This window comes from Dermacentor albipictus, chromosome 1 (genome assembly GCF_038994185.2).
Source record: "Dermacentor albipictus isolate Rhodes 1998 colony chromosome 1, USDA_Dalb.pri_finalv2, whole genome shotgun sequence".
NCBI classification, from domain to species: Eukaryota; Metazoa; Arthropoda; class Arachnida; order Ixodida; family Ixodidae; genus Dermacentor; species Dermacentor albipictus.
In genome coordinates, this window is record NC_091821.1 from 482,892,876 (window position 1) to 482,902,444 (window position 9,569).

Sequence of the window (9,569 nt, forward strand, 5' to 3'; positions counted from 1 at the left end):
AGAGGGGAAGGGGATGACGTATGGCCCTTGGCGTCCGGCCATACCTAACACTAGTCGCTATCACAGATACAGACTGTTTTCTCAGAGCACTATCAAACGAATTATAAACCTACTTCAAACCTACGTCATTATCGCGCTGTCACCTATTGCTATCGTTTTCTTTCATTGCTATTATTCTGTGTTTTCGTTTTTCTATTCTTGTTACATGATGTTTAAGTGTTTATTTTTACTTTGTTACTTTTCGGCTCATTTACCTGTGGTTGCTGTATATTATTTGCGGTATAAGTTTTCTTCACTTCTCCTTGTATTTATTTTATATGTACCGATATACTAAAGCCCCTCCCCTCTAAATTGCTTCTTGTAAGCCCTGAAGGTAATAATAAATAAATAAATAAATGCCGTAAGCTGCAGGGTCGTAGCCGGGGGGGGGGGGGGGAGCTTATGCGGCTTCGCCCTTCCCCCCGAAATCTTTTCATGCTGTCCATGCACCGCCGAGCAGAACAACACCCGGCACCGGAAATCCTTCTGGATTTTGTCTGGAGTGCCTTTTTCACGCACGAAAAGACATATCGGCGCATACATTGCGAATTCGGGCTGGATTTCTCTGCAACGCACACGCACCGGGAGTTACAAAGGCAAGAAGTTTCAAGGGTGTCAAGATGGCGAGAGAGCTCGTCGCGGCATCTTGCGGAGGCGACGGAATCTACGGAGCGCATGGATTTCAAATCCGAAACTTTATGGTTATTAAGATGTCATAACCTTTTGATGCGAAAGGTGCATTGACATTTCTAAAGTCGGGGTTTAAATTTTCGATTCCGGAATTTTGTGGGTTTAATGTTGTTATAAACATTTGACGCAAAAGGTGCACTGACTTTTCTAAAGTCGTACATCGGAACATACAACGAGAGAAGCCGAATCACAAACTATCACTCAACTTGATAAAGCAAGCAGCGAGGTCCGATGATACGAAGCGTTGTCGTGGTTCATTTGTGCCGTCATGTCACATAAAAAAATATCAACATTTTTTTCACCTGCGCCAAATGGTCCATGTGAAGACACTAAAGCCAGCAAAGGTAACTACGTTCTTATTTATTTTTCTACTTTGACATTTATTCGCGAGGACACATTGAGCCTCTTCAATTTTTTTGTTCGCGCTACACGCGGGCTGCCCGAGCCAGCCAGAGCACATGCGTTTTTCTCGTGTTGTCCCGTCCACCGCGCGGCGTATTTCGGTGCGCGTTCGTTTTCCTCTGGCCGAATGGATTTTCGCCTGGCAGAGTTCTGAACGCTTTCTGGCTGGCAGACGAGAAAAATAAACAATGGTCGTTCCCCGCCATCACTGTGGCCACTCGACGTATTGCAAGGCGTTCGCTTGAGCGCAACCACTCCGGAAAGTCTTGTCTCGCCGGTGTAGGATACCGAGCATTATGCGTATGGTTCTCTGTGGACCAAGCGTCTAACGTTTTCTTCGATATTCCTTCGGTAGTCACGTTAGGTGTCCCCAGTAGGCATTAGATTGTGGCCAACATACTTTCCTTTGCGTTTCTTCATTGCGGTGCCCCCGCCCCACAAAAGAAAAAAAAAACATTGTTGTGGTACAGCGAATCACCGCATGGTGAAAGTCCCCTTTTGTTATTTTTTCTTTTGCGGAAAGTAATTGTCCCGGCACGCTTCATTTGCTAGGTGTTCTTATTATATTATTGCGATAGCAATTATATAGACACTCCAGGCGCATTCCTGCCATGGCCGTCGCCCTCATGTTCCGTATAAAGTCCATGGGCGATAACATCGTTACCATGCGCCACATGTTGTATCTGGGAGTGAAATCCGGGGGGAGGGCATGGTTGAGCTAACGATGTGTGTGCAAGAGAGAAAAGCGGGGAGAAAGCGCGCCGCCTTCCGTCGCACGCGGCACATCGGGGGAAGTGGAAGGAGGAGGGGCGGGCCTTAAGATTCTGTGATCTGTGAGTCTGTGATTGCGAAACATGTTTATTGGCCTGCTATGACGCATTATATACCATGACTTAGATATGTAGATTTACTGGAGACATACGCATATTTCACCATCTTATCCCCTTCTACTCTGTTTCTCTTTTTATCCCTCTTAACCCTTCCCCCTGCGCAGGGCAGCCAACCAGAACTACCTCTGGTTAACCTCCCTGCCTTTCTCTGCATTATTTTCTCTCTCTTATTGCGAGATTTTGTGAATACGTGCAGTGAACTTTGTTTTTAGCGGCACCTTTTTGTCCTTTATTAAGCTGCATTTTAACATTTGTATATTCCATTGTATCTTCCCATTTCTAATGTACGAGGGCGAGTCAAATGAAAGTTTGCCAACCAACCCCGCGCAATAAATGTTCTGTTCATTACCTGCGAAGCATGGGCGTAGTACACAGACATCTCTCATTTACAAAAGTGACACGCAGGTGTGAGGATAAAGGTTCTTTAATGCTCTCATACACTGGGTTGAACGTGGGTGCGTGACATAATGGACATTCCAAAATTTGAACAGCGTGGTGTCATGAGGTTTTTGACAGCTGAAGGTGTTGCTAAGATGAAATTAGTCGCCGTATGGCTGCCGTGTACGTCGAACATTGCATTTCAATGGCCACTGTGAAGCGTTGGAGGAAACGGTTCAAAGAAGGACTTGAGAGTTACAAAGACGATCCAAGACCGGACCAAAGCCACCGTGCAATCACCCCCTCCCCAATTGCAAAGCTTGGCGAGCTGATTAGACAATGACGGAGGATAAGCATCGATGAACTGGCAGAGCGTGTGAACATCAGTCATGGTTCGGTTCACACCATGATTCATTAACATCTCGGTTATCGGCTCTTGTGTGCGCAATGATTGCCCAAGATTTTGTACCACCGTCACGGAGAAGTTCGGAGCTACCTTGAATCATCTGGTCCGTTCTGACAATGAGGGTGACGACTTCTTGTCTTCAATGGTGACCGGGAACGAATCGTGGTGCCACTACTACGAGCCTGAAACACGGCGGCAAAGCTTACAGTGGAAACATTCGAATGCACACTCCGCAAACAAAGCAAAGGCCGTCATTTCCGCCGGAAAAGTGTTGTCGGCTTTCTTTCTTTTTTTTCGATCTTCAGAGGCCATTACTCATAGAATTTGCTAAACCTGGAGAGGCTATCGATTGTTTCTGATATCGCGAAACGCCGGATTGGCTCCGTGTCGCAATCAAGAACAAATGACGTGGAAATTTGACGAATGGGGTCATCTCACTGTACTCACGTCGCTGCTCTGGTAAATACAAAATTGGCAACGCTCAAGTGGGAAACGCTGCAACATCCGCCATACAGCCCAGACCTATCGCCTTGCGACTTCCACTTTTTGGAGCACTTGAAAAAACAGCTCAAGGGAACCACATTCGTGTCGCACGATGACGCGAAAGAGTCAGTTACAGACTTTTTGAAGCAGCAACCCAAGGAGTTTTATGAGACGGAAATCACGCGGCTCGTTAGTCAGTGGGAGAAATGTCTAAATGCTTATGCAGACTACTTTTAAATAAAGTACCCATTAGTCATGCATTAACATTGACACTTTTATTTGACTCGTCCTCGTATATATTGCAGAACTTCTGCTTTTTATATGTGCTCTCTGTTGCGACTGTTTTTTCAGTGCAATTGATCACAATACACGACAGGTGCACTGTAAACGAAAATATACCCAGCTGGGAGGTTTTGCAGGTATATGTTCCCGTTAAACTCCGATGCCTAACCATATACTCCGACACATCGGAGTGCATGAGGTATTAACCTTCATGATACTCCGTACGGTGAAGGACGGAATGTAACAGCATGAATTCTCCGGTTATACTCCGGTAGCCGGTTATACTCCGATAGTTTTTAACTCCGCGCTCTCGAAGGAAATACTCCGTAGCATGGCTGTCATTGGATGCCTGAGGAGTGACGTCAGCTGCCTCTCTAGCACCTGAAATCCAACATGGCGCTATTGGATTACGCTGGGATGAAGCAAAATGTAGGCCTGGCCTTCGGCCGCGCTCGTAAAAAGTTTGGGGCTTGATGCGATCATCAGCATCAACGAAGGTTGTCGTCGACTGTAGCAAACGTTTGTGCCTGGTGCGAACTATTACACGTGCAACAGTGTCGTGCAGTGACCGACACAGCTGGCCGGACTGATGGCTTCGACCTCGCAAATGTGTGGTGTACCGATCGCGTTTTCTCACGTGTTTCCCAAATGCAGTGGCCACAACTGATAATTTGATAATGATAAGGTTATTCTGAACTTCATATGCTGTAGCAGTGCCGAAATGTGCGCGTATGGTCGCTTTACTGAAATATAACGCTCAGCGTTCCCCGTCGTGGACCAGCGGGAAGCTTCGTGTTTGCGGACGTAGATATCGTGCAAGCCTCGAAAGAGAACTGACAAGAAGAATGAAAAAGCTTCTCTGTGCGTATGTGTGTTGCTGTGCCGGGCCAGGCAATCTCGTCACAATCGAGTGCTCGTGCCCTCCGACTTCGATACGCGCCGCGCACCTACATACGTTTGGAATCATTCCTGGCTTCTGTTACATACCAGCGCCGATGTGCATGTAACGAGTGTTGGCTTAGTGTTACAAACGGAGCTTTTGCGCGAATGATCGTTTTTTTTTCTTTATTTTTTGAGATGAGGGAGTGTTTGATCTCCGTTGTGTCTGCATCATGCGCTTGTAAGAGCATGTATTTGAAGTCCGACAGCTGAATTTACGGTAAGCTGATGCTCAGGTGGAAAACTCGTCTTGTAGTGACTCGGGTAGCGTAGACTGTGTTTGTGCCTATTATAAATGATGGCTGGGTTTTTTTTTTTTTCACTTTAACATCAGTACGCATGTTTGCATTGGTAAATTTCCTACAGCGTACTGTTTATAGTAAATGCGTCGACATGTAATACTGGAGGCGACTAGTGGTAATATGCATAGCATAGACATGAAATAACCTGCCTTCTGCTTTTAGCCTTTTTTTTTTCTATTATATGTGCAGAGCCCTATGTGATGGTGCTATAAACTGCTTTCATATCAAGCAAATTACATTGCTGATCCCATGACCCTTCATTGAAATTACATAATTTCTGTACTGCTGTGTGCATTCCTTATGATCATATATTGAATAATGAAATACAGTGTCTCCAGTTATGTTTAATGGTGCAAAGCACCCTGAGTGCTTTGCGCTGCCCTGCAAAGTGTTATTGCTTTCTTGTCTGGGTTGCCATCTGAAATTGTATGCTAGTGCTGTTGACAGTGTGTTCATTTTTCTGCAGCTCTCATTGGTGGTGGGAGTGAGAATACTAAATAGGGCCTGAATGCTGCTTGAAAACTGGCATTGTTGGGCCACTGCAGGCTTGTAACTAGGAGCTGGCTACCTCTTCAGCAGTATTTCACTTCTACACACACTGAGCCAATAAATTTGTCACTAACGTTACTCAGTCAATATCGTTCACAGGTTTACACTGTATCCTGCACCATGCTGGCATTTTCAGCAGATTTGTGTAGACTGCTATAGTCCATACTGAGTAGCAAAGCAAACATGACTGGATCACTGAACCTTATTCACAACATGCATTGTATGCACAGCAGATGTCCTTTCGACACTCCAGCATAAGCAAATTCATCATAAAAATAACCTGCTATATGAATGAAATCTGACATTTCCCTGCCATAACTGCATTGTTTCGTCATTCAAGTGCTAGTATTTTTTCTTGTCTAGGGGCTGATGGGTTATATACTAAAATGAGACAAATATTGTTTTTCTTCAGGTTTAGGCTATAGTTCAATAATGACATGCAGCTATCATTGGCAAGACTGTCATGTCACATTACATTCAAAGCTGCTGCTTTCCTGATAGCAATACATTGCAGTGCTTGTAGTTTCGCCTTAAATAAACATCAGTGTCAATGAATTTTCAGGTAGGTAATTGTTAAAAGTGAAGCTTTTTTTTTGCCTCCCATCCCATGGTTCTGTCTGGGTGGGTTGCGGGTCGTCTTCTTGCCAAATAGATTCAACCTTATTCTTAAAAAAAAAAAAATCCAACGGCAGGATTTGAACCTCAGTCCACCAGCCGCAGCAGCCCCATGCTCTAACGATTTGGCCACAAAGGTTATTCTTTTTCCTTTATTGCCTGTTTTGACCAGAAAAAATGGTACAACTGTTCAAACAAAGCAGTCTGTCTTTGCTGGCAGAAATGGATTACAATTTCTTCAATGCAATGAAGTCATCAAACACTAATGCAATATGGCAGTTCAAGCAGCACCCTATACACTTGTCCGTACTATCCGTCTGCACAACACATTCTATGAAACTTTCCCTACTGAGCGTACACTCACAGCAGCATATCTACCCTGCATGAGGGATTGGCCAAAAAGGTACATATCATGCAGCCAACAAACTCTTTAATGTAATCTCCACTTGTTGACGATTATGATTTCCATACTATGACACATGCCATCAACAGAGTAATTAGCAAAGAAGCGTGTACACATGTAGATTATGACGATATTTTGCATACAATGGCACATACCTATGTCATGTGATTGGCTGAGGAATAGGCAGTGCATATCGTGCCCTCATCGACTAGCTTTATGAGATGATCGCTGCATGTTCTTAATGACTATAATTTTCATACTACAGCACATATACACAATGGGCAATCAGCCAAGAAGTGACTGGTACATTTAAAATATTTATAAACAAATACAAGCCAATATAAATTCTTCTCATCTGAATTCACAAAAGCAAGAATTACTAATTTGCCTATTGGTGCAGACCCAGATTACTGGTACAAGGAACCTATTGACAATACTATTGATGATATTGTTCAGCTTCTTAATAACTGGAAAGTTTCGTCTTCAGCAGGTATTGACTATATTAATTCTAAATTACTAAAAAATAGTTTCAGTATCCAGCAAGTTTTTATTCCACATTTTTCATCAATCTTTGATGACCGGTCAGATACCCCAAGATTGGAAAACAGCCAAAATCATACCCATCTTCAAAGACGCTGACAAAAATTTGGCTGAGAACTACCGACCAATATCACTAATGTGCATATGCTCTAAAATGATGGAACACATTATTGCATCTCATGTTTACCATCATCTAGAATTGAACAACTTTTTTCATAATCACCACGGTTTCAGGAGAGGTTTGTCAGGCAAAACGCAACTGCTTGAATTTACGACAGATTTACATTTTAACATGGACTCAAACCTTCGAACTGACAGCATCTTTCTGGATTTTTCTAAAGCTTATGACCGCATAGCCCATTGTCGCCTGTTCTTGAAGTTATCATCATTAAAACTTGATTCACTAACTCTATCCTGGCTTCGAAATTTTCTTTCTAACAGGCAGCAGTTTACTTTCGCTAACAGCTTCTCCTCCCCTTTCAGATGTTCCATCCAGTGTACCACAAGGAAGCGTTCTCGGTCCCTTACTCTTCCTGATATACATTAATGACATACCCAATAACTCATCATCATGCATGCGCATTTTTGCTGATGACTGCATTATCTATCGCTCTATTAACAGCTGTGATGACCACCTGATCCTCCAAAATGATCTTAATCAAATTATTAATTGGTGTGACACCTGACTAATGACTCTAAATTCATCAAAATGTAAAGTGATGTCCTTCACCCGCAAGCGCACTAACTTGGACTATTCCTACTGTATTAAAAAGGTGCCATGATGTCGGACCTCATCATTTAAATAGCCAGGCATAAATCTTTCAACAAACCTCTCCTGGACTTCTCACATTACCACCATCTGTGCTAGTGCTTCTCGATCACTGGTTTACCTGCGACGTAACCTTCAGAACTCACCTCCACTTATCCGCAAACGGGCATTTCAAACATTTGTTCGCCCTCGACTTGAGTTCGCCGCTCCAGCCTGGTTTCCCCACCAAAATTACTTAACATGCTGAAATCAAGCCAAAATAGAGCTGCACATTTTATTTCCCGAATTATGACTACCGTTCTAGCGTAACTCAAACATTCACCTTTCACTTCAGCTGCTAAGTAATTGTCGCGACATAGCTCTTTTGTCATTATTTCATAAATATGCCCACCACACTAACAAACGCTCCCTACACCTAGAAACATCATCGCACATGTCGCACAGATTACACAATCATCATAGCTTCACACGCATCTAGGGTAAAACAGAAGCATTTAACTCGTCTGCAAGTCCCCATGCCATTCGGCTCCGGAACAGCCTCCCCGACAGAATAGTTGTGGAAACTGATCGTGAAAAATTCTCCACTCACTCAACTCACTTAACCTTTGTTAACCATTCATATCGCACTCACTGTTCTGAGTTATTTTTCCTACCTTTTTCTTGCACTGTAATGCGTTTATTACAAACTTATAGAAATCATTTTTTTTGTACTCATATACAGCATTATGTAGCTATTATGTTTCTCTAACTTTTAGGCTGTGCACTTGGCTAGTGTTTCTTTATTATTATTATTTTTGTTACTAGATTGTGTGTACTTATTTGATTCTATGCCCCCCTTACTCAATCCCCATGTGGGGGCCTTGTAAGTTTTTTTACAAATAAATAAAATAAAATATAATTGTTACCACATTACATAGCATGAGTGAATGAAATATGCGCGAGCTGGTTTCTTTTATGCCAAAGAGGCAAGAACAAGATGTCCTAACTTATCGCATTTAATTAACTGTTTCATGAAAACTTCACTTCACATAGATTCCAACATGTATGTTGGATCTGCATAATTTTTTTGTTCAGCAAACAAGTGCAATAAAGAGATTGTGGCTTAGGGAATCGACATGGTGACATGTGGATGCCCACATGTCACCATACACTTTACAAAATCAAAATACAAAATACACTTTACTCAATCCGAAGGTTCAAACACAGGCTCACTGAGCAAGTGAAGAAATTACACTAGCGCTTGGCTAACTAGCCAGGCTCGGCAATGGCAATTAAGCACCAACTTGTGGCCTCATGAGATCAGTCCACTTCTGTGAATAGTTCATTTACTGCAGGTTGTGTCCTTAAAAATAAGACACGTACTGGGCGTGTCATGCACACACAAATGACACTGCTGTCTCTTGTTTGCTAAAAAATCTATTTTGTCTAACATGAGGCACACGTGGGCCTAATGGAGTGCATCAGGATGTTCAGTGCTAAAAGGTTTAACAGCTGTGACAAGCATAATAATATCTGCTTTGTGTTATCTGAAGTGGCTGGGAATTGTTTTACATAACTGGTGCTGGCAAGATGGTGAATAAAAAAAATGTGCACATGGCTAATAGGAGTGTAGCTGAGTGCGCATGACAACAACACATATCAGACATATATTGAAATAAAACATACTCCACCTTGTTGTGGTGGTCACTCTAACAAGGGCAGCAAGCTTCCAGCAGCAGAAATGTTCTGTTTTGATATTCTAGAATAGATGAAGGGTGTATGTAGCGTGACCAAGTTCCACGTGCCATCAAAGGTGATAAAGGAAATTTTTTTTTTGTAATTCCTTATGGAATGTACCACAGGAGTACAACCTGTTCTGTGCTACATGTCTTGTCACAATGCA